The following is a 27,529-nucleotide window of genomic DNA, read 5'->3' as shown; positions in this document are numbered from 1 at the left end:
CGTGCTCTTCTCTTTGTTCTGATCGTCCTCTTCTTTCCGATTTCTGCGAGGAAGTCTGAAAAGATTGAGAGGGACGTGTATCAATGTCTTGATATCTATCAGGCTTCTTTATATTATCCCTATTTCTAAGGTTATATCTTTTCCCAGAGGGGTCACTTTGGGGTGACCTGTGTCTTTGGTTCGGAGATTTTTCTCTCCGCCGAGGAGACCTTCCTCTGGACTGGAATTTCTTTTCTTTAGGATTGGATTGTTTGTTTCCATCCCAGCTCTTTTTTTGTGATGTTGAATTATTAATAAAAAATATTTTTTCAGGACTTTCAATCAATTGTGGTTTTACTGGTATTCCACCTAAACTATCTCTACCTAGTTCCTCATAGGATTTTTCTATAATTCTGGCAATTTCAGCTGGTTGGTCTGCTATATCTGTCTCCTTTAACCTCTGGCGAATTGCCACGTTTGCTGCTTCTTTCTTTATGTTGGCTAATAATATAGCCGAGACCTGCTTGAAGTCTTTTAGTAATTTCATACCAAGAGTTAAAGCGGGTTCTGGACCGTATTCGTCTTGAATTTGTTTTAGCACATCTGGTATTACCGAAATGGATGGAACACCGTGCGTTTTTGTGTAGATGGAAGCAAAGACTGTACCCCAAGTGTCACAGTCCTCCACGTGTGGTGCGATTCCCATTGGAAGACAGATAGTCAGAATCCTATGTTTTTCTAACGGGGTGGTGTCTGGAAACACCGCCTCTATTTGGGTGATTTTTTGTGCTAACCAGAATGGTATTTGTTCCCGTTTAGCTGGTACTTTACCTAGGCAGGATTGTATGTTCTGTGGTGTAATTTTATTTGTGTTCCCCTGGTGAGGGGTCAGCTGTGGAATTTTAATTGCTGGTTGAATTGTTGAAGTCCGCATCACATATTGGACTAATTGTCTATGTAATTTTATTAATTGTTTTAGCTGTGTTAAAAGCTCTGCTTGAGACATCCCATTGATGTCTGGATGTGGTGTGTATCCGGCTAGGACCGGCCACGTTGCTCCTGGTCTACCTAATGGACCGAGCCTGGTGATGTGATTATTATGTTTTAGGGCGCCATTAAATAAGAGCAGATGCTCTTGAAATTTAAGTGGTACTTCCACCTCCTCGAAAGGAGTGTACTCATTAGGAGGGTCCTCTGTTTTGTAATAGTGGAAGTACTTTGTTACAGCATTTGCTGCTGGAAAGTGTATCCATGAATAATATACCTCTGTCTGCCGATATTCGTGTGCCTCAATCACGAATATGACTGTGCCACCTCTAGGTGTCAGTCCATTTTCTATAAGTTTTAAAGTTATAGATTTCCTCTTGATGACCGGGATGAGTATTATATCCGGGTCTGCGTCTTGCAGTGTATTATCAGCAGCTGCGAGTTCAGTTGCTATCCTAACTGTCTCTCTTTCGTCATCACTGTCTCCCATTTTACCGACAGGAACGTTATTTATTTTGTTTGCAGATCAGGTTTCTTATGGAAACAAAGATTAGATGCACAATATTTTGGAACAGTGTATCCTTCAACGTTGACTAAACCAAGAACCATACATAGGAGTTTCCTCCTGCGAGGTCTGGCGGATATTACCTTTTACCCACTCCAGACGTCTTTGGAGTATTATGGGAAAAGGGGTCTGAGTGAAAAAGCACGACTGAGTTACTCTAAATGTCTTACGTTAGTTTTATCGCCCTTCCAAACGCGTTGGGCGCCATGTAGTGTAGTTCCTATTATCCCAATAGGCTCTGCGCATTGGAATAATACCTTCAATAGTATAGGCCTAGACCAGACGTTAACTAGGTCTACTACTGTCGATATTAGACTTAAAGTTTTGGGTTTTGCCAGCTAGCTCAGAGTTCACTAGAAACTTTCTCGAATAGGCAAGGAGGAGTTGAACCTCCCTGGATAGACAAGAAGGGATTTAGTTTCTGACAACCATAGAACATGACAACTTTGCTCTCCCCTAATCAAGAGTGTATCTCTAAGGTCGTGTGAAAACAAAAGACAACTTATTTTACTCAGTCAGTACGTGCATTCTTAGTCTCACCAGATTGTAGAGAAAAGGAAGAGACGGGCGTGTTCAATAAAAGATGTTATTTATTGATCAGTCTCTTTTCTCATACAAGAGAAATGGATCGATATTATTGCAATACTTATGGTTAAGTAAAGTGCATACAATAAAAGCAGAAGTATAAAATAATACTGTAAAAACATTGATATGGTTTCTAAGCCATATGAAGGTTTAAAATGAATAAAATGAATACATACACATTTACATTTGACTAATCGTACTCAACTGGTGTTTCTAACTACGCCTACCCCGTGTACCTGACCTAAGCCTAATACGTGGGCGGGAATAGAAAGTAGCAGTTTAAGTTAAGTTTGTTTTGCCAAGTGACTGACTAAAGAATTCTCTGCAAGGGGTTATTCAGTTCCCTACCTGGAATCTAGGATGAATGAGGGATGGTATCTCTCGTCTCTGGTCTCGATATTCCAGGCTGCCTGCGAGGGCTACCCGGAAGCGCCGGAGCTGGATTTCTCGGCAGGAGAAAGCAGCGTCTCGTTCTCAGCGCGTCAGGAAAGGCGGGGCTGCGCCAGCGGGGTCTGCTCTGGGCTTCGGCAAGTCTGGCTGCTCCGATCTCGTCACCACCGTGTGTGTTTGCATAGGGCAATATCGGTAATATTTATACCTTTAAGGTGCCGAGATTGACGTAAGGATGGACATAGATACGTCAATAAGGATGTCATACGACCTGGTCGTTAGCACATTCTTTTGCTGAAGTTCTCGGTGAAATCAAAACAATGGCCGCAGGGTTTTTCCCAGGTCTGTCATAGGTTTGATTTGTTTTGAGAACTCCGTATGCCTTATCAGGGGCTGGAGGAATATCGCTTGTCTAATTAGATGGCAAGCGTTATGACCTAATCAGATAACACGTTCCTGTGCCGTAGTGTGGCTTTATCAGATAACGGTTCCTGCATCATGGGGGTTTTCTGCCTCATGGGATGGCTGCTAGTTAACTTGTTAACCAGAATAGGGTCAGGAATAGGGGGATCGATACAGAACCTATAGGAATACATCACACTACCTAAAGGAGGTACTGTAGCAGATGGGGTTCGGACTGATCGTTTGCGCCTGGATTGAGCTGCTCTACAAAAATCCCTTTGCCAGGTTGCGGACTTGCAGAGTAGTGCCAAAGACATTCAGCATAAAGCATGGCACCCGACAAGGGTGACCCCTTTCCCTGCTCCTGTTTGGCATGGCACTAGAACCGTTGGTCATATGGCTGCAGGAGAAGATAGGGCATTGGGGCTGCCATTGGAGACACCACGCATGAAATCTCACTATATCCGGGTGACGCACTGTTCTACCTTTGGCAACTAGAAGAATTGATACCTGCAATTATGGCACACCTAGTGGAGTTTGATAGGGTGGTGGGGCTGAAGCCCAACAGGAGTAAAAGCATTCTATTTCCCTAGGGGGCGATTTGATGCCCTCCTGCGGACGGTTTGCCACAGTTGGGTATACGCTGAGAGAAAGACCATGCGATACCTAGCTATAAGCGTGACGGCAATGCCCAAGGAGCAGTGTGCCTCAAATATTCAGAGGATGTTGGAGGGGCTCCAGAGGTCTATACAGTTTGAGACTGGTTACCCATGTCTGTCATGGGAAATGTGGTGATCGGCAAGATGTTATTTCTCCTCAGGCCTCTCTCTATATGTCCTAAAAACAACCTATGCCCCGTGCTGCAATACACGTTCAAGCTCTTGAACAGCCTGCTGGTAAAACTTGTCTAGGCAGGTAGGAGGCTGCGGGTGGCCCTGGACTGATTTAAACTGAACCCAGAAGAGGGAGGGCTCACATTACCAGACATGGAGTTATATTATTACACTACCCATATCCAATACACACCAAATTGTCTGGCGGACAGGGACAAAAATGAAAAGTGATTGCTGAAACAGACACACAAGGGCATGCCCTTGGTGATGTTGCTGATGCGGTAGGACGGGGGTATGGATTCCCTTACCTAGTGCAGCACACAGCCTGGATCTGAGAGTGGATTATAACCAGAGTACCAAGACGACCGCCCTTTTCTAGGGACCTGGATATCTGGGCATTGAAGCCCTTCAAAGATATAGGCTCTGCCATGTCTATGACTCGGGATAGAGGCCGTGAAGTCTGGAGATTTGTACCCAGTGGAGCGATTTCTCACATTTCAGGAGGCCTTCTTTCTGGTACGCGGACAATATCTACAATATGGAAACATTGCCCATACAGCAAGAGAGATCTGGAGGGAGTTCCGGGAGGTACTGCCCGGATCTGAGAGGTTGCAGACACTACTACATATGGGCAGGGGAGACACGCAGTCTCCTGGATGTACAGAGCTCTTAGGTCGGACAGGCCAAGATGACAATTGGCTGTTAGAGATGCATGGGGGAGGACCTAGAGCAGTGTTCTTCAATCTGTGGGGCGCGCCCCCCTGGGGGGGCGCGACCTCTTCCCAGGGGGGGCGCGACCTCGACTCCAATCTCACCTTTGTTCCCTGCGTCCGTGCAAGAAGACTCCGCTATGTGGGGTGCCCGTTCTTTTGTCCAGTTAACTCTCCCAGGAGGGGGTTAATTCACAGAGCTGACATCAGCTGCAGTGGGAGGCGAGGGGTCTCCTCTGCTAAAACTGAAAGCGTGTCTGTTCCTTTGCTTTCGGTTTTAGCAGAGGAGACATCCTGCCTCCCACTGCAGCTGAATTAACCCCCTCCTGGGAGAGTTAGCTCTTCCCAGAACGGAGTTCGAGTCTCTGCAATGAAGCTTAACATCCTGTGATTCTGGGCAAATCACTTAATCTCCCTACGCCTAACAAAAACAAGTGGCTAAAGAATCAGGTGACAGGACTAATACAGAGTCAACACATGCAGATTTGGTCAATGTATCATAGCTGCCAAGGTTTCAGATTGCTATGTGTGACATTTTTGTAATTTCAGTGTAATGATGAGTGACATTTCAACCACAGGGAGTGACACTTGCTCGGGAGCAAAATCAAGCAATGAAGACAAGGGTAACATACAAATATCAGAAATTACACCCATTTAAGCAAAAAGAAACTAAGAAAATCTTAAAACTGCAGCAAATCACTGAAATAGAAGGGCACTAACTGATCGTAGTTTTGGGAATATGCAATGCATCATTGGTACAATCAAGAGCTTTCAACAGGGATATTTAACCCCTCTGCGAAATAACTGTGGTAGTGTTTGTTTTATAATACTTTTTCTCTAGTAGTGACAACACTACAGTGCTGCACCATAATAATAATAATGCATCTGCAGAAGTCCTTGAGAAGTATCTCTGTCTGCTCAGTCAGCTGCATACTCTCTCACGTGCTGCACAGTATCGAAGTCAGTCTGTCCCCAGTCACGAATGCAAAACTGGTCACTGTAATCCATATGTGTATTTTTTGCTTTAATGGGAAGTTTTTCTCTGAATTAACGATGCTTCGTTTGTTTCTGTTAAATTGCTTTCATTAGATTTGTAGTTCCATGCTAGGCGAGTCTGCCCTAAACACGACCTGCTCACCCTCTCCCAGACTTAGAGCAGTGTTCCTGAAGAGTTCTAGTGTTGCCAGGAGACAGCAAGAATTTCTGGGGGCCCGGGCTGAGGCACAGTATAAGGGAGGAAATAAACATCGCAAAGAACTAGAAATGTAAGCGCAATACTACGCTACACTTACCTAGTCACATAGCGCGGTACTGTACTTTCAGCAATTTATATATGGCAGTTACGGAAAAGTGTTTTAAAAAAGACGTGATTGATAATTACAGATAATAGATTACCTGCTCTCCCAGTCACTTGCTGATTGTTTATGATCATCACTGGGCAGCTGAGCCAGGCTGGTGGTGCTGAGGCCCGGTTTCTGGGTCCTGGTCGTGTGAGATATTACGACCGCCGCTGTGCCATTAATCATGCTGCACCCTGTGAGCACAGCAGCTTGCTGCACCCACTCTCACTGCAACTGGCCCCCGGCGCTCTCAGTGATACTCGCTCGTGGGTCAGCTGCTGTGGCCCTGTCTGGGGCCGGAATGGTGCATGTGGGATCCAAGTCCAGATTGAATCCATGAGCCACAGACGGCGGTGTCAGCAGCTTTCAGTCTGACTTGCCCTGCTGCACTGACCGTTCACGGCGGAGATGCATCACCTCGTCCCCGCACCCCGAGCGAGGTCAGGAACAGGAGCTGCGCATTTAAATTTCAAGAAGCGCAGGTGGCAGCAGGAGGACGGACCCTGACTCACGGTCCCCCATTGCGTCTCACTGTCTACTTCACCATTCGGCACTGACGTCAATTTGAGTTTGGCGCCACGAGCGTCGTACGAAAGTGTGTGCCTAACTTAGCTGCAGCAGGCAGCGTTCAGAGCGCTGCGGCCGGCACCATGATCATTTTTCAAAACTTCTACGCAGCACTGCCTCAAATTAGCCAACCGCCCTATAGCTTGTTAAAAAAACTCTGAGGTCATAGGTGCCAGGCGCCACACAGCCAGTAGGCACGACTTGAGGGAAGGCTCCCGGGTCTCGGTAACCAATTGCCAGAATGCGTGACAATGTATTTCAGTGTGGTGATGCGGATCACCGCACTGAAATGCGTGAACGTCACACCTATTGCGTGATACTTGACAGGACTGATGTATCAGAGGGATGCTACTCGAACACAGGGATAGTAATAGACACCAATGCCATACACCAGTCTTTGATTTAAGTAGCTTGATGGGTCTACATATGTGCACTGAAACTGGCTACTGAGAGACTGGTAAGCCTCACCAGTGGCAGCAAAGAAACGAAATAAGGGACCAGAAAAGCACCCACAGACAGGGAGAAAGATCGCAAATGTCACTATATTATGCTGCATTTTCTCCCAACCAGGGCTACAGAGAACCCATTATGGGAGAAAGTGCATCTGCATGTACTCCATCTGCTCCAAGAGGGATCCAAAGATAAACAAATGTTGCCACTCAATCCTTCAGAAGGACACCTAAGGCCGTTCCAAATAGTACAAGGTACACTTCAAACTTGCCTGGAATTAAGTCCAAACTCCAAATCGTTAAGATTTATGGGGGCTGTTCCAAGCCACAGGCAATGGAACTGGAATATAACTTGGGAAGCATAAGTTAAGATTTTGAGAGCCTGGTACATAAATGCCACGTGTTCAGGCTGCTCAGACATGTTCTGACTACTTCTGAATGCGCCAATTCACACATCTCAATTCTTTTCTCTCAGCATGAAGTCAAAAGTACAAAGGAGGAGATGGTTGGTAGTTCAACAGAGGACAATAGTGTGGCTTGAATTTAAAAGTGCACTGAAGTCCCCAAATTTGTACTGTTGTAAGTGGACAATCAAGGTTATTAACAGCAACAGACTGGGGAAACCCTCATAAATGCCTTGTAGATTCCATCCAAGGGGAATGGCAATGAAGAACAAGCTTGGGGAGACAGCTGCCTGAAATAAGGATGGTAAGGCAACCCTGCGCAGGGCACCATTACTAAAGATGCAACCCTAGCACCCAACAGCAGAGGGGGGTCTGATCTGGCTAGTGGCAGAGCTGTGGGCCCCAGTTACTTAGATTATCAGCTCTGGGCACATGGGTGAAGAGACCATGGGTTGGCCTGACCGAGGCGGGAGGGGGGCAATTGAATGCCAACAGGTCTTTACATCTGAGGAGACCTTGGCAGCAACTTTGGGAAGAACACACACCACCGCCCCTCTTAAAGGCATTAACCAGAATAGGGAGCTCGGATTTACAGAAAATATTTGAAGAATATCAAATGTTTATCACCCAGTGAGAAATGGTCTGCCCACAGTGGATTGTTAATCAGGTACAACTGCTAACTATCCCTGCTTTGTAAAACCTAAAAAACACCTCCCCCTGTTTTTAGTCGACCCTCTCCAAAAACCGGGACAAGAGCTAAATATGCCCGGAATGTGCGTGTGGCGGTCGAGTCCAGAAATTTCTGTCAGGTGGTGGGGGGGCCCAACATCTACAAAATTTCAGCTGGGGGGGCTCAAGCTACAAAAGTTTGAAGACCTCTGACCTAGAGGAACCACTCACAGACAAGGAATGGAAACAGGCCTGTGCTTTAGTTAAGATGGTTTAAGAAATGCCAGGTTTAAACTGCACCTCACAGATCTTACACCCCTTAACCTCAATAGACCATATGTGGGACGTTCAACTGTGTGCCCCCGTTTTGGACATAGAGGAGCTACATTCTTTCATCTAGTGGAGTCTGTAGGGAGGCGCATGCCTACTGGTTGGAAGTGGTAAAATGGCTACGACAGACAACATGGCTGACATTAGATCCCGATCCCAAACAGTGCCTACTTGGCATCCTGTAATGTCCCAGACAGGGTAAAATGAACTATACATTCCTGCAGCTGGCATTACAGCTGGCTAAAAGGCATGTTGCTATGGTGGGGCTGGGCTCATGGAGCCCTATAGTGACCAGCTGGGTAGGAGACACAGTTGAATGGGCTTTGGCCGTGAAAACACACCTTTGCCTCTTCTCTCGAAAGGACAACAAGGCCCACAAAAACCTAGAAAACAGGGGAGAATTGCCGGATACCTTTGAGGAGGCAGCAACACAGGGAGCGGACGGTGGATCAGGGTCTGAGGCTGCTGAAGAGGTTCTTCACCCTTCATATGAGACTCTCACAGATGAAACAACTTCTTTTAAAAAATGTTAGTGTCCTCATTTTACCAATTCTCTTGTTTGGACTTCTCTTATCTCTATGTGCCGGAATGTGGAGACCCTCAAGAAGAGATAAAGAAAGGAGGTCCTGCACAAGAACAATGCAGTTTCCACTTCCATCTCCTTTTCACATATCGGGGCAATCGGGAAAATACTGGAGAGGCCGGGACCAACAACATATTTGGCTTAATCATTGGACCCACTTGTCTTCTCCCTCCAGTCCACCAATGCAGTCCAGATCTTATCTTTACTTCTTGGGTCGCACGCCATTTCTGATTCACATGTGTAAATAATGTTCTTTAGACACTCAGTAAGAGTTGGGGGAGTTTCAGATTTCCAGAGTCTACATATCTCCCGTCTCGACAATATTATCACATAGAATATAAGCTTTGAACTGGGAGCATTCAACCGATAGCCTTGGGTAAGTCCAAAAAATGTGAGGAAGAGGCTTTCATTGATTGGTTTGCCGAGTATTTCTTCCAAAAAGTTACATACCCCGGTCCAATAAGATTTATTTTTTGGACACTCCATAAACAGGTGCATATCATCTGCTGCGGTATGCTTACACCTTGGACAATTATATGTGTTACCTGTAACCCTTAATAACTTCTGAGGAGACCAGTAGACTCTGTAGGTAGTATACAAATGATTCCTCTTAAGCGATGCAGGTGTTACCACTGTCCGCAGCATGCCAAAGGAGTCAAGCCACAGTTTCTTTATGTCTTCATCCCTTAGCTCCCTACCCAATAAGTCTATGATTTTCGGTTCCTATGTTGTCCTCTGCTTCCAAAAAGGCCAAGTATCAAAAATATATTTCTTTATTCCACTTATCTGTTCTCATCACTTGGTCCAACTTTGAGTTCTACTCCTCCTGGGACCAATCTTGTGTAGTCCACCAGGAGCTTAGCTGGTAATACATAAACTTAGTCAGTCTTCCTCTGGTAGGGTTATTAAGCACTTCCCAGCTCACTAAACTAGAGTCCTTTTTAAGGTCTGCCCCCAGTAACATATACCTCCTGCTTTTAACGGCTGACTAAGTTGATCTCAAAGGCATTCAGGAGTGCCTGGAGATTCCCAAATCAGAGCCCATAATAAGTTGTATGGAAGTTTCAGTCTCTTTCTTATGTAAAACCAGGTTTTTAGCGCAGACCTTAAGATTTTTAGCCTCACTTTAAAAAAAACTTTGGGTCACCATATTTATAAAGAAAATGGTGCTGGCCTTGGCAAACATCCCCTAACATAGCTGAAATAATAGCCCCAGTGATGACTTATCAGTCTTATTTGCCAACATGCAAAGGTTTTTAAAATGAAAGGCATAACAATAGGTAAGTAGGTCCGGTAAAGCTAATCCTCCCGCCTCAAGCCCTCTTGTCAGCTTTTTCCATGCTATACTTGGGTCCTTCGAGGACCAAATAAAACTACTCATTTTTCCCTGTAGCTTAGCTATGTCCTCTTTCCTAAATGATAGAGGGGTGGAATTATATAGGAAAGTAATTTTAGGAAGTATAATAATTTTTACGAGGTTTACCCTCCCATAGATGTTTAATGGTAGGTTTGCCCATCTTAACAATAAACTTGTTATCTCCTTACTGACTCCAATTCACCATAGGTATACCCTCTAATTTCTGAGATATCTGTACCCCCAGATACCGCGTTAGATTCTTGGCCCCCTGACTCCTCGACTTCTGATTTGACTCCTTTATTCCAGTTTTTCCCGTATTAACCTTATAACCCGAGATTTCACCAAAACTCTCCGCCTTCTTCATTAAATTAGGGATTGCTTCTTGAGGGTTTGTAGTATAAAGAATCAGGTCATCTGCATATAAAGCTAATTTTACATTGACCCCGCTAGATCTAAAGGGAGAAATCGTGGGATCTGCCCTAATCCAATTAGCAAACGGCTCTATATACAGATTGAATAAAAGCGGGGACAGGGGGCACCCCTGCCTTGTACCTCGAATGATACTAAACCAGTCTGATAACTCCCCATTAACCAATACCTTAGCCCTAGGACTCAGATATAGATTTTGCACTGCTCTAACCATATTTCTCGGAAAACCAAAGCTATTTAAGGTTTCCCACAAATATGCCCAGTTCACTTGATCAAAGGCTTTGGCAGCATCTATTGCCACTAGGGTTAATGGGATATTTCAAGACTCCTCCATATCTATAACCCCCATTTTCTGAAACGTTAGTTCATTAAGCTGCCTCCCTGATATAAAACCTCTTTGGTCAGGGTGGATAACCCCTTTAATGACCTTGGCAACTTGTGATGCCACAATTCCTGAAAAAATCTTATAGTCTATATTTAAAAGAGATGTAGGTCTATAAGAATCTATCTTCTGCGGATCTTTGTTTGGTTTTAAAATTAGTGTAACCGTGGCCTCTGCCCATGAGCTAGGTGGATTTCCCCCATTCATATACATTTTATTAAACAAAGTTTTTAGAACTGGCACCACTCTATCTATAATACATATGTACACCTCCACCCGCAGACCATCTGGTCCAGCTGCCTTTTCCCTTAATATTTTTTACACTGTGCCCTAACTTCTTCTTCTGTGATGTCTACTTCTAGGGCTTTCTTCTGTTCCATTGAATTGGGGGAGTGTTATCATTTTTAGCCAGTTCTCTATACTCTCTCGACCTGGTGTTATATCTTCATGATACAAATCACTCATAAAGCATTCTGGTTTCTCCACGAATATCTGTATCGGCATAGAGCACTTCTCCTGACCCTCTTTTAATTAGATTTCTTATTGTATTTCTGGCCCTACCCGCTTTCGCTTTCCAGGCGAGCAACAAACTACACTTCTCTCCATATGCGAAGTGCCGAAGCTTACTTGCTCTCCATCTGTCTAGTAGCTTTTTATCTAGCTGAACCTGATACTCCGCATGCCGGCTCTCCAATTCCTTTGTTAATACTGGTATATTACTTAAGCCTTCCATCGACGCTTTCTGCAATTCCCCTTCTTTTTCCTTAATCTCTCTAATTTTCCTCTCTTCATCTAGTTTTGCGGCCCTCCTTTTTTCTCCCCGTGTTAGACCTAAGTAACACCCTTAAATATGCTTTAAAAGCGTCATAGACTATCTGATCTTTTGCTGAGCCCATATTAAATTGGAAGTACTCTGCTGTTTCTTCCCCCCAAATCACATATCACTTCCTCGTCTAATAAAATAGTTCTGTCCAATGTCCACCTTTTCTGTCCCTCTTTTTGCTGGAAACTCAGGGTCATAGTCACTGCCGAGTGATCCGATAAAATTGCAGTGTATATAGCTCCTGATCTAAAAGGAAATTATCTATACGGTAATTGTGTCTGTACTTTGTACTATAAAAAGTAAAATCTCTAGCTTCCCCCATCTTACTGTGCCAGATGTCCACCAAGTTAAATTCCCCTATCATATTCTTTAAGCTCGCAAATGTTTTTTGGGGGGGCTGATATATTTTACTTGTGAAGTACGGTCTAACTCTTTCTTTATAATTAAATTAAAATCACCTCCCCATATAATCGGTGCTGTTGTCTCTAATAGGCAAGATTCGAGCTTTGATAGGGCCTCCGGGTTATCCTCATTTGGCCCATACTAGACTGCACACACTAAAGGTCTGTCCTGAATCAGTATGGTGGCCACAAACCATCTCCCTGATTGATCCGTCTCATATTTAACTACTCTAATTCCTACATTAGTTCTTATAACATGGGCCACTCCCCTTGTACTTCCTCTTTGCTCGGAACAGAGTGCCTCCTGGACCCATCGTATTTTACAATAGCTCTGTCTACATTCTTGTTTGTCCAGATGGGTCTCTTGTAAAAATATAATGTGTGCCTCACTGTTCTTTAAAAATTCTATTACCCGGGACGTCTTTCTCCTATTTCTCAGTCCATTCACATTCCATGTTAGTAATTTGATTGTCTTCGACCTATCCATGTTTGGGTGCTTTTTTAGTTATGGCATCCTAACTCCTTCAATCTAGAGCCCAACTCAATCATGAGGACTACATTTTGTCTTTTTTTCCCTCTGCTCCCCATACCCAGTGCTCCTCCCACCCCCGAGAAATCCCCTTTCCAGTCCTTAGGCGATCCAATCCACCCTTCGTGACCCCCCCATCCCAAAAAGAAGCCTTAAACAAAATAAGAAGAAACAGCCTATCACTTAGTACTAAGTATACAATATCTCTGTCTCTACTGAAGGTACCCCCTTTCTTATATAGGGCTCATCCCTCCATCAGTGCTAGGAAGGTATCAACTTCCTCCGGACTGCTACTATTGTGCATTTTATTTCGCCACAGTATTTTTAACATGGCAGGAAACTTTATTTGAACATGGGCGCCCTTGGTTCTCAGTTCATTCATTCTGATCTACATGCTCTGACTGCCTCTAAGCCGTTCTTTTTCTGAGATCCGATCTTATTTGATAGCTGAAAGTTTTATACATTAAAGAACCCTCTTTCAAAGCACGTCCCACCACTAGCTCCTTCACCACATAGGTGAGGAAATGTATCAATATTGTCCTCGCCGCCTTCCTAGCTGGGTTTAACTTAAAAGGGTCCCTGTGAACTCTCTAGATCTCCTTCTCGAGCTCAAAATCTGGTCTGTCCTTCAGGATTCCTTCTCTCAACAGTTTGCATAAAAAGGCCATAAAGTCTCCTCCCTTTGATCCTTCTGGTACCTTGAGAACTCTCAAGTTATTACGTCTAGCTTGCATCTCAAGCCTCTCCATGTCCTCTTGCAGAGCTCAGTTCTGTACTTTCTCTAAGTCTTTAGTGTTCTCTGCCACGGCTTCTAACAGGACGTTCACCTCACTCTCCAACACCCCAGTTTGCTGTGCTATGCCATCCAGTTTTCCTTCCAAAATATCACATTTATCTTGAATCCCTTGCTGGTTGGTCTTGGAAATCTCAAATTTGGTGAAGATATCCTGCCTCAAACTTAGAAACATTAGTTCAACCTGACTCTTCGCCCCCTCTACTCCTTGCGTGTTGTCTGTGCTCACCACCTCCAAGGTTCTGCCACTACCTAGGGGATACTGGTACCACCTTCCTAACCACCTGCTTCCTGACAGCACTAATTCTGCCACCTCTACCTTTATCCTCGGGGTAGGACCTTAGCTGATATCTGTTCGTAATTGGGGTGGACTGCACCTCCTTGCTCATAGAGGTACTGGTAGCAACGCTGCCCTCCCTTTCAATATTTCCTGCCTCCTCTGTGGGCTAACAATGCCTTCTTTAGTTGTAGTACCGCCCCCCCCCTCCCTCCTTTCTCCTCTCTTTATCGATCTGGGGGAGAGTCCCTTTCCATCGACAGAGACAGAGTTCCTTTTACCTCCGTTTGTTGGTTTTGCACGTTCCTACACCTTACCCCCTCCTCAGGTCGTGGAGTCAAGCTGGGGGGAAGGAAGGAAGGAAGGAAGGAAGGAAGGAAGGAAGGAAGGAAGGAAGGAAGGAAGGAAGGAAGGAAGGAAGGAAGGAAGGAAGGAAGGAAGGAAGGAAGGAAGGAAGGAAGGAAGGAAGGAAGGAATTGATTGATTGATTCTAGGCAGGTGGGCCCCTTGAGTGTGGAGTAAGAGGAAAGGTGGCCCTGCACTTTGCCAGAACAGGAGCTCCGAGCAGGGACTGCATGGGTCTATACAGAGAGCCTGTCTACCTGCTGAGCATGGAGGAGCCAGGCAGGAAAAGAGCAAAATGTCCTCGATGTGCATGGATTTTTTAGGGCACTGGAAGTCGTACCACAACTATTTCCTTCCTCAAGCTACCGAATAGTGAACCCACTGGAAAGACACCCACCCATTGAATGATAAGAACACCTTTGCAAACAATTTAAGTAGGTTCATGGACTGGCAATACTTCAAGAAAATACCCAGATTGCCATCTCTGTACCTGAATGGAGCTCTAATCGAAGTCGAATTACCTCAGTTGAAGTGCTGTTTCTTAGCTGCAAGGCTCTCCTCCAGTGAGTTCCTTCGCAGTTGCATGCATTGCATGGACAACACAAAAAGAACAAATGCTACATTAGCATCTGGATGCTGGGACCAGGGCCCTTGACTCTGCTTGTGTTCTTCAAGTTGTTTTGGTTGAAACTGTGGTCAACGTTCAGGAGTCTGCTACTTGTCTTCCTTATACTTATTATACACTGTGGCAGGAGCATCACAAATATCTGGAGGTATGGCCTTGTGATCACGTGTAGTGAAAAAGGTTGCCCCACATCCAAACGTGTAAACAGTCCAATGAAAAAATGTACACTTTCTTTTGTAACGGAGTTAGCGCAAAAACCTTCAAACATGAAGGACCTTATAGGTTTTTTGATATCATCATCATTTCCTGCCACTACAGGTTAGGTGTCTGTAATCTGAATATTGCAATATGCCCCATCACTTTGCAGAGGAAATTAATTTATTAACAGTCTATACAATTATGGGGCATATTTACAAGGAGTTAACGCCACCCGAATCTCACTTTTTCCGACATTCTGATGGCGTTAACTACTTCGCCTTATTAACAAGCCTTTTAACGCTGCCTTGTAAATAATGCCCCTGTTCACGCAGCACTTAGCGTGAAAGGGGCGTGCAATGGGTGTTGCAGTGGGCGTTCTCCCACAACACCCATTGATTTTTGACACTGCCCCATATTTACAAGGTATGGGACAGCGCCAAAAATATCGCCAGGAATACCTGGTCTTAAGCAGGCAATACTAGGAAAAATGTTTTATTTCTCCTCGTTTGTTGCTCTATCATTGAGTGCTGCATTCTGCAGCACACATGGATAGAGCTAATCGCCTGAAAAGATTGTTTATGTGCAGAAAGGTGTCCCTTCCTGCACATAAACAATTACTCCTGCTGCACAGGCACCCTGGCTAAATGGTGATAGGGTGCCTGTGCTGGGGCTAGGCAACTTATTTTGCGCAAGGGGTACCACAGCGGTGCACAGCATTCTTGGTAATACGGCGCATCCATGCATTTTAAAACTGTCGGAGTGCGGCATTACTAATGTTGTCATAACACTGCGCTCCGCTAGCTTCTTGTACTTATGCCCCCATCTTTGTTAGATTAGTTGCATGATCTTGTCCTTATGGACTCTCTGGACACAATAAGTTAAATTACTTTTGATTGTTTTGCTCATATCCGGTTGGTAATGTTCTGTCTGGTTGGCTACCTCATTTAATTGATATTGCTTCCCCATCTGTGTGTCTCCTAGTCACTCCTAGTCACTCATTAGCTCATTGACCTACAGGTGCAGACACAAATCCCATGACTGTCTTTTTACCAGGTAAGCAAAGGATGAATTCAATATTTGAGTGTCAGACCTAAAGTTCTATAACTAGAATAGTCAGGAGACTTGTTGGTGCATGGAAATGTCCCTTTATTGTCACCCATTGCAGGCCATTTTAAAATTAATGCTTTCTTCTGCATTAAAGTCAAATGTCCTAGAGCCAAATTTACCTTTAGAATCTACAGTTGATGATAATGTGGTACTTAATCAGGGATCTTCTAAATAATGTCGCTTACATGCACAATTTTATGCATGGTGGTCTGCATCAGACATCAAATCAATTTAAAGGAGTTGGTAGAGAGTTGTATTCGTGTATATTAAAGTCCTCAGAGAAATTAATTCTCATCAAGAGCACAATGTTGATGAAACACCCTTGGTCTCTGAAGGCATTCAGCTCTATGTGTTATCTCACTGGCAGGCTGACATAGATGCCTTGCCCCTAGGGACACATGATGATGCTGCTCGCTCTGACCCCTTGTCTTCACCGGTCAGGATGAGACAATGTGGATTTCTTAGAGATGGAAGACGGGATTCTTTCGGCTTGAGCTATGGTACTCTGTTGGATACTCTGTAAAGGCCAACAATACAAGCATTTGCAATGTAATAGGTCTTGCATTTGCGAGACTTCAAGCTATTGGCATTGTAAATGACAGTGCGTTTATTTATCTGGTTTGCTAATTACAATGACAATAGCTCAAACTCGTGTAAATGCGAAACATATTCAAAGAAGCGGCCACCATTCTCCTGGGCTGTTCAGGAAATTGAAAGCGGGCATGTTGAACTGAATGTTGCAGGAAAGCATGTAGTGCCTGCAGTAGGAGAAACTCATAAAAGAAAATAGTGCTTACAGACTTAAAAAGACGTACTGTGTAACAACCGATGTAAAAGGGCCAGTCTCATGGGAGGTTACTAATGATGACAGGGCGGTACTATGGAGGGACTAAAAAGCCTAATGATGAATCAGAAGTCAGCATTTACGAAGGACAATGACACAAACCAATGACAAATATAGGTGGAGAGTGGGCGGGGCTTCTAATCCATACTCCAAAACAGCATGCCGCAGAGCAGCGCATGCGCTGACCAGGCTCGACCTAAAAAAAGGAAGGAAAGGGGGTACATAAGTAACCAATACTCTTACTTCCAACTCTTCAGGCCTGCGGAACAAAAAACTGAAAATCTAGTTGGTTGTTAACCAAAAATATTATAATATTGATCAATGTATTTACTGTGCATTCATTCGTCCCTTAAGCAACTGATTCTGTCAAGGTCATTAATCCCTCTGATCCTAATATTATGCAGGAAAAATACAGTTTTGGATCTACTGAGGATTTACTTAACATTGTTATACTTGATCTCGCTGTATTTATAGCCAATGATGAAAGTGGGTGCTCGGGTGTGATCATGTCAGTTTAAATTCTGAGACTTCGGGGTCATATTTATGTAACTGTTTGATATCATGCCGATAAGGCAATACAAACATCTCATATCTCATATCTAAACATTTCCTTAAAATTAGGATACAACCGGATTCTTAGGGGCCGATTACGATGGCGGTAAATCCGCGACCGCCGGGCCAGCGGTCGCGGATTTACCGCTATCACCCTTAAAATTCCCACCGCCAAATTAGGATGGCAGTGGGAAGGGGAAAGGTACACCGGCTGACAGAAAGACCGTCTGCCGTGGTCCCGCAAGGCGGGCCTTTTCCGCCCGCCTTGCGGGACCAGGTACAATGGGGCAATGTAGGCGGTGCCGTGCAGGCACCGCTGTGGGTATTAGGATGCCTGTCTTTTGCGGCGCAAAAAGACAGGCGGAAAATGCCTTTGGGGGCCCATTTCGGGCCCCCAGGGGTGTGGGTGGTGGGGTGCTGCTCGTGGGGGGTACCTTTGGCACCCCTTACATTTGCATGTACTAGGTGGCAGGCACCACACGGTGCCTGCCACTTTGTAAATGCAAATGTGAAACATGTATTTTTACATTGTGGCGGGTGCTGCCACCCGCCACAATGTAAACATACAGGATGCACCCACCAGTGTAGGGGGCACATCCTAATTCGTTTTGCGGGACCGCCGCACCTATGGTGGGTGGTCCCTTTTGCACCAAGATGATGGGCGGACCTTGTCCGCCCGCCATCGTAATCGGCCCCATAGATCCTCCATTTATCAGACATACATTGTTTTCCTACATTCATATACAGCTGGAATTAACCTTCAATAAGACACTTTCCCTTACCAATTGTGCAAAATGCAATTGTACATGTCCTAAATATAGTTATAACAAGGCACGGACATACCTCTTTTAAAAAAAGAGTAGGCTAGAAAAGATCATGAGGTGGAAATACGGTAAAAATAGTGGACAATTACAGATCATAAAGGCAGACTATCCTAAAAACCATATACTAGAATTAACCAATGGAGCTACACAATTGTTATTATTTTTACAAAATACAGATGTTTTGTGTGCAATATACAATTGTGACATTATAAAATGTGTAAAAAAGCTATTATTTTTGTGCAAAATGCAGTTGTCGCAGAAAAATAATTCTATCTATTGCTATGGGCTACTCAGAACAGTTAACCGTTCGGCAACTACTGACGAGAGTTTCCCTACAGCAACACGTACTCATATTATTACACTTTAAAATTACTGTCATTAGCTCACTTATGCAGCATACCTGTAAAATCCTAAAAACAGGGAGTAACAAACTTCTTTGAATTTTATCAATGCATGTGCAAAATACAATTATGTGCGAAAAGGACAATAGAGCAGTCTGGTCGAAGGGGCAGGTGCCACTTTCAGCCCTAACCTGTCTGACTAACTTCCATTTCATGAAGGCAGGAACCTGCCCCAGCCTGACCTTCAGGGCCCACCTCCTGACATATCCACTTCTTAAAATTGCAAAAATAAGGCTGGATATGCCCACCATAGTCTCACTCCCATAGATGTTGCAGGCTGGCTCTATTGCCCACATCATCTAAATCACACTTCCTAGAACACTCTTTTACCATACATTTTAGTACTGGGTTCTGCTGGGATATAGGCATATTCTGAGGTTAGTAGCCTACTGGGAGATTCAGAGAGGTCTTAATATCATGGAGGTTGACAACCCATTGGCCCACATACTTCTCTTACAGTTACGTTTTTATAATGTCCCTAAAGGAGCTCTCCTCTGACTTTAAGAGACGGGCCTGATAGTTAAGGATCCTGTGTTTATATTTAAATAATTAATTAGTAAGACCCAACTCTATCCTCAGGGCACTGTCCATGGAGCCATCTTTCCTGATGTTAGTTTCAACAGTCTTAATGGCCCAGATGTACGAAAAACTAAAATACCGACTTGCAAATAGCAATTTTGTAGGAATCGCTATTAGCGAGTCGCAAATGGGTATGTACGGAAGAACCGATTCCTTAATAGCGATTCCTACAAAATCGCAATCGCTATTAAGAAATTGGTATTTAAGAAACCACAAAATTGCAATTTCTTAAATAAATAATCGCTAATTAAGAAGCGGGCCCAAACTGCAGCTGGGAGCAAGTGGATGATGTCAGAGGCCAGCTGGAAGCTGATTACAGGGTGTGGCTCACAGGCAGAGGCTCCTGACACCTACAGGTATCAGGGAAAGGCTTAGAAAAACATTTGACAGCACAGTGAAAGTTCAGCTCACCCACAACATCGTTGCAGTGGAAGGAAAGGAAAGTGGGAATCCCAGAAAATGCAAGATCACATTTTCAGAGAGGGAGCTGGAGGTGCTCACTGAAGAGTGCGTGGCCAATATGGACCTACTTTTGGGTAAGCATCCTTTTCTGTCCCAGATGAACAGAAAAACAGCATTTGGCAGGGCATCTTGGAGAAGATAAATTCCCTGGGGGTAACACAGTGGACCATCCCTGAAATCAGGAAGAGATGGTATGATCTTCGCTCACGAACAAAGTACAAGCTGGCCACCAGAAAGGCCGATGAGCAGAAGACCAGAGGCGGACCATCCACAACCCCCCCCCCCTCCCAATCTGCCGTAGAGAGGCTGATTAAGGGTGCCCTTGAGTCAAAGAGTGTCAGTGGGCTTGAGAACATCGACACCTCCATTGCAGCAGGCAGCAGCCAATGTAAGTCATTTGTCTTCATGTTATGCCCAATAAACCAATCCAAACCACAATATCTACAGCACAGCTAGCAAAACTCCATTGGGGTACCAGGCCCACCCAGGCAATATATCATGGGAGTTGTAGTGCACTCCCTCAGGGTGTAGTACTGAGTGCTGATGACCAGACCAAAATCATGTTCACATCACCACATGACATGCGCACATGCAGCAGAGTCACAACATCATGGTGCCAAAAGTGTATCCCATGTATTTACAAAACATTATGTACAAATATCTCCCACAGATCACAGCGCGGATGTGACTGCACCTGGGACAACTGAAGGGGATGCGGAGACTGCCGTCCAGCCAGAGCCTGCCGTCCAGCCAGAGCCTAACACACTAACATCACCCCCACCCTGCACTTCAACATCAACCTGCATAAGAGCCACCACCAACCCACGGTCCCACTTTACAGATAGTGAGGGCAAACAATCCACAGTGGTAAACCCCAGCACAACAGAGGCCAGGCCAGTCCTGTGAGGAGCCACATGGACACCATGGCTAGACCTGCTGGAACACCTCCCGTCTATGGTGGCCTTAAGCAATCCATTGTGCGGATACAGAGGCTGCAGAATACAAAAAATTGGTGGGGTCATCAGAGAGCTCCAGCGCTTGACTAAGGCAGTTGAGAAGGGGTAGGAACAATGGCAGATGTTAATGGAGCATGAGCACAGGGCATACCATATATGCCACAGACAATTCTTAGGGCACATTGACACACTCAATCAACCACCTTGCAAATGTCACTTCGAGCCTGGCCAGGCACACCGTCAACATACAAATGGACATGTCCCACTGCTGCTAGTATGTTGCTTGTGGTCTGGTGCAAGTCACCACAGTCCTGGGAAGTATACAGAGATACAACCTGTGTGTGCCTCACATACCCCCACCACCTGAGTGAGAAGGGATCAAGTATAAGTGGTGTCTGTGCACAGGAACCACAACAACCGAAGTGAACACGCCGCCATCATTCAGGGAATGACACAGTATCTGCCACCCAAACCAGCACAGCGGAGAAGACCATCCACACAAAAGGTCGCAAAAAAGATCTCTATGCTGAATTCCTGTTGTGTTACCTTTTTCCTATTTTCACACTTTAATTCCACTTTGTGGAATTGTGTTTATCAAGTTGTAGTAGCCACCTGAATAACAGGTGGCCACTGAGTTGAGCACCAGCCTTTCCCCTTTGTGCCACACCTTTTGTACTGTGTCATGTCTTCACTCACAAACAAAGTAGTTTTGTGTAATCTCAGATTGTAGTGCATGCCCCTCTGCCACATGTGTTCGTTCCTGCCCGTCCTGTGATGATTGTTGGTCATCATCAGATTCATTGTCAACCTCTGGCTCAATGGTGACAATTGCACAGGTTGCTATGATCTTGCAGCATGTGTGTGGCTTGTAGAGGAATGATCCACCTGTCTTGTGTATGATGTGGAAATGGTACTTGGTGTTCTTGGAGTCAGATAAGGTGTGCGGATCCAGGGTCTCAATGCATACACACTGTCACCTGAGGGTAAGAGGGGGTATATATTAGTTCAGATCACACATACACTCCTGGCAAGTGCTTTCATTGCTTCTCTGGACACATTACCTAGCAGGAAGCCATTTCCTAACCTGCACTGTGCCAGCCGGGTGTTAATGCCATTTTGGCGGAAGATGAAGGAGTCGTGGCTGCTCCCTGGATATCTGGCCACAAGGTCAGTGATAACACAGGAGGCGTCACACACCATTTGCACGTTCAGGGAATGTGCCGGACTGGGAACAGAAACTGGCCCTGGCAAACTGCTCAGCCGCCCCCCCCCCTGGGGGTAAAGGGGAGTGCAGCCGAGCAGTTTGCGAGGGTCGGGTTTGGCCAATTTTGTTACAGGGGGGGGCGATATTGCTGACCCCCGGTATCAAAATCGGCCCCCATGGTTCCAAAACTGGCCCTCACCCTAGCGGCCCACCGGTTAAACGCCCGGTGCCCGCTGCGGCCAGTCCGGCCCTGTTTCGATGGATATATTCTTTGGTGGCAGGGGGGCATACCGTATTATGTGTCCTATCCACACAACCAATTACATTGGGGAAATAAGCTACCCTGCAGAATTAGAGTTTTGTCTGCTACAATGATTGGAGTGTTCCAGGAAAATATATATGATGGTTTACCTTTCCTATAATTACGTCAAGAAATGTGTGGAGGAACCTAGAAAGTGAGCTTTGTGCCCCACTCCTGCCACTGCTATCACTGACTGGTAGCTCCATGACGCTAGGAGGTGTAGGCAACACAAAACTTGCACATGGGATGGTATGGCGTTGCTCCGCAGTGTTGGTGCCTGTAGCTGGGGATGTAAATCAGCAATCAGGTCTAGTATGACCTGACTACTCAGTCTATACCTGTCTATGATCTCCTCTTCTGTCAGGTTTAAATAGGATGACCCTCATCCTGAATATCCTCTCATGTATCCGCCTCCTCCTGTCACTCAGTGCCAGAATCATCATACTCCTTTTCCAAGATGTATAATGCCGCCATTGTGAGGGAGCCAAATGCATTTTAGGGCTCTTTTTATAGTTTGCACATTATTCCCATCTGGCCAGGATCAGTAGTAATTGCATTTTTTAACAGGCTCTTTTTCCCCATTTGTAAATAGGTAATCCTTTGTAAATGTGGTTCCGATTTGCTAATAGGGAATCGCAATTTAAGATTCCCTATTTCACCGATTTCCAAATTGCGATTCCTATGTCCATACAATCTCTTTTTCTTTTCACTTTATTTATCTTATTTCTTTCATGAAGGCTTTCTTATGTAGTTTTATTAGGCACTCCCTATTAACTCCTCCTGTTTTATACGTCTCCCATATATTCTTATTCAGTGATGACTTTGCCAGTGCCTTGTCAAAACTAAATGAACCTTTCCTCACCCAGCCACTATTTAAGCCTGGGGATGTCTGGTCCCTTATAGCGACAATAAGGTTCTTGAAATCTTCAACTATATTCGGAAGCGATTTATTAGTTTGAGAATTCAACAACTCCTTCATACCCTTTAAAATGTGAACTTGTCGTTTTGTGGACCACACTAATCTACGCTCATTCCTGCAATAAATTGCCTGACTACTTTACCAGTGATCTCTTTGATGGGCACCACTAAACAGCGAAAGCACGTGTGGTTAGTGATCACTACCAACCAGATCTCCCATTACTAGATCATTTACTAACCGAAACTTTTCAGATGAGATATTAACATAATCGATCAGTGTAGCCACCTTCCCATTATCAAACGTGGGCTGGGCTGGCTGATCTCCAGCATATCTGCAATTTATAAAAGTCATATTTAGGTTGTCAAGCAGAGTAACTAGTTGTCTACCAATCCCATCCCCCCACTGACACGGCAAGACCTGACAAGGCATCCCCAGAGCATTCTCTTTCTCTGATTGTAGCTCATTCTTCAACTAGTTAGGTGGAATCTTTGCATTAAAATCACCCATCAATAAGGTTGGCACATTAGGGTAAGCCAACTGAACCTTTCCAATAAATCTGCCAGCTCTTTAACTTGTTTTTCTTTACTTTTTTTTCACGGGGGAAATACGTATTGATTAGTATTAGATCAGCACAACCATTTTACCCCATTTTATTCTTCTTTTTTTATAACAGTCCAGAAACTGGCAAGGTCAAGAAATTAGTGCACTCCTTGAGTAAGATGGCCCAACAACATCATATTTTACAGACATCATAACAGCCAAGCCTCCGGCAGGGCGGCCAAATTGCTTCTTAAATGCATTAACGCTAAAAACTCTATTATCGCTCAGCACCACATCATCCAATTCGCAGGTTTCTTGCAAACCTGTAATCATAACTTTTTTCTCAACTATGACAGACAGAAGAGACCCAAAGCTCCTTTTAATCCCAGTGATATTCTAAGACAAAAGATTAGCTCAAACAATATCAGGATCTACGGAAAAGGGGTTTTGATGTCACCTTTTTTGAGTTAATTATACCTGCAATCCAATTCCAGTTGGTATAATTCTTTTCTGATAGTTCCTCGCGGTTAGTGAAGATTTGCTTCCCCTTTTCAGATTTCACAATGAAGATCTACCCAGACCCAGCACCCGACTGGTCCCCCAAACCCGCTAACCGGGAGTCACGATTGTGCTGGTTAAATTGTGCCCCATACGCTTCTCCATGATCTTTTCATAAATTGGCTGCTCCCTAGAGAATGCAGGCTGTTGGGTAGATGTGTAGTAGATGTCAACGCCTGACTGCGGTAGCTCATACAGTGAATTCAGAACTACTACTCCAACAATCCTGGAATAAAAATGCACCCATACACATGGCCAGGAAATAGCTGTCACTTTTTAACAACAAGGGACCCCAATTCAGTCAAGCAAGGACCTCGGGGAACAATTTTATGGAAACAACAGTGGTCCCATGCATATATAATAAAACACAACCAATAAATATAGACGAAATCGATTCTATATTTTCAGAAGGACATGTCCAGCCGGACAGAGGTCATTCAGGTTTACTTAATAAACAAGATTTCTCAGAAATAGAAAATAGGAATACCTTCCACAGTGCCCCTATGTGGTACACAAGCCTGTGCCCAACACTTACGGGGTGATTATAGTTGGTGAAAACAGGAAAGGTTCAAGGCAAAACAAACGTTTTTCTGTTTACATACACATTATACAGAAAATATCAAGCTGCACCATTACAGAAAATCAATCAATCAGATTTGTATCGGGTGCATGAGCAAGTCGACGGCGTTTCGGTTCCATTAAGAAATCATAGGAACCATCATCAGGACAATTAAATACTTTTGCCTTTACACTAAACCTCAATTTTGCCTATAAGAAGAGATAAAAAGTGTACTTTAGGTACAGAATACATAAAAGAATACGAAAAGTGACTCTTTGTGCACCGTGCACATGCTCATTCGTCAGGAAGTGAGGTCCTACTCATAACAAGAATGTAGCGGCAGTGACCTTATTCTCAACTATAAGGCATGCGTCCAGAGTTGCTATAATGTGTCTAAGGGGCCTTAGTGGTTGCGCAAGAATTTTGAGCGGAGTGTACGTGAACTAAAAACGTGGTAATTGTGTACTTAGCACTCGCCGACAAGTGGGACTATTTTGGAGATAGTGAGAGGACCGCACTGCTTACCGAGGCAGTGCGCGTTGGGGCACAGATAAATAAATACTTCGTGTTGCCCGGACCAACCGCCCTGTAAAAGGATAGCGCATGTTAAAACAAAAAGGGCTTGAACCATACCGAGTGTCGGTAGGGGAAACATGCAAACAATCTTACCGAGGTAGGGCGTCAGGTTAACCAGTTTACACAATCGTAACTGGACGACGCCAGGGCAAGCCTAAGTAAAATAAGGTCCATTTTAGTAAAGGAACAATAGGTTATAATACAGAATTACTTCCCAGTCATGCTGATACACTTACCGATTGCTTCGGTCATGGAGTGTTTCCCTGGCGTGCTCGTGTGCTGAGAGCAGGAAGTGAAAAGGGGGTTGGTGCGCTGTGATTGGGCAGTGCACGGGAACCGAGGGCATAAGAATAAAAGAAGGACTAAGGTCCAGGGGCCATCTTAAGGTGATGCCTTACGTGAGTAACATGCAGAGTGACTTTAAAAAAATCAGGTTCATTTCAAAGACACATTGTTGGTGGATTGCTCGTTTTGAACAGAGTCAGAAAGTTATTGAACAGAGTCAGAAAATTATCAAGGCAATTCAGATTAATGATGTCCACTCCTCTTGCAGGTTCAAGCCGGAATTCAAGCTATCCGTCTTCAGTATCCACTTTAACTCCTCTTTGTTGAGCATCCGACTCAGGTCACCACCTCTAGGTGGTATAATGATCTGTGTGATGACAGTCCAACGGATCTCATTTTCAGTATGTCCCTTGTCCAAAAAATGTTCAACCAAGGGGGCGTTGGGGGTTTTGCACCTAATGCGGCTGCAGTGCTGGGATATCCGTAATTTAATTTTCTGTTTTGTCTGTCCAACATAAATGCAATTGCAAGGGCATAAGATCGCATACACAAGATTACAACTATTACAGTTAGTAAAGGTGCATAAATCATTTTTCACATCTCTGTACACAAACTCTTTTCCCTCTATTGTAAGGTCACAAACTACACATGAGCCACATTTAAAATGACCTCGTACGGGTGGTAATGACCAATGGTCATGCAGTGTAACATTCTTCCCCGGTGTAGCTGGTAATGCTGCCCTTACTAATTGATCTTTCAGACTTTTGTTTTTCTTGAAAGCAAAGAGAGGAACCTCCCAATTAAGGGGGCCTGAATTCAGAATATGCCAGTTTTTCCTTATGCATTGCGTTACCCGATGAGAAATGGCAGAGAAAGTGGTCACACATACTGTTTTTACATCAGTAACTTTTGGTTTAGGCTCTAGCAAAGTGTCACGAGGACAGTACCAGGCTCTTTTCATAGAGTTCTTGACCAGGCGTTTTGGGTAACCTCTGAACCTGAGTTTCTCTGACAGGGTATTCGCCTCTAGGAAATAGTCCTCTTTCTTATAGCAGTTCCTTCTAAGCCTTAGGAACTGTGAGTAGGGAAGGCTATCCCTTAGAGCTCTTGGGTGACAGCTCCTATAACTAAGCAGGGTATTCCTCTCTGTGGGCTTACGAAATAGGGATGTATATAAAGTGCCTTCCTGATGTTGAATGTTCAAATCTAGGAAAGGGATACAATTTTTATCATAGGTCAAAGTAAATGTCAGCCCATTGCAATTGTTATTCAGCCAGTGCGTCAGTCCTGAAAGATCTTCAGTAGAGCCACCCCAAATTAAAAAGATGTCGTCTATATAACGTTTCCAGAGTAGTAACCCTTGATGGAATGGGTTACTGCTTGAAAGAATAATGTGAGTTTCCAACCAATCCATATAAAGAATTGCCAGGGTCGGTGCAAAAATGGCTCCCATGGAGCAGCCCCGTACCTGCTGGTAAAATTCTGAGTCATAGAGAAAGACATTTTGAGTCAAACAAATTTCCAGAAGCTGTATAATGAATAGGGTGGAAACCCTATGAGGACGTACCCTGGTATCTAGAATGCTTTTCATTACAAACAATGAGTCTTTTTGGGGGATATTCGTATACAGAGACTCTACGTCTAATGTACATAGAGTCTCATGTATAGGATCAAAGGGATAGTTCTCAATTAAGCTGATCACATGCATGCTGTCCCTAATGTAGCAAGCAGTAGTAGGCACAAAATCCCTCAGAAAGTAATTTACATAGTGACCTAATGGTTCCAGAACTGACCCACATCCAGAAAGTATTGGTCTCCCTGGAGGGTTATCAACCCTTTTGTGGATCTTAGGTAGTGTGTACAAGACAGGGGTTCTGGGATTAGAGATGTTGAGGAAACTATACTCATGC

Source organism: Lissotriton helveticus, chromosome 4_1 (assembly GCF_964261635.1).
Source record: "Lissotriton helveticus chromosome 4_1, aLisHel1.1, whole genome shotgun sequence".
Lineage (NCBI taxonomy): Eukaryota > Metazoa > Chordata > Amphibia > Caudata > Salamandridae > Lissotriton > Lissotriton helveticus.
This window is presented reverse-complemented; position numbering follows the sequence as displayed.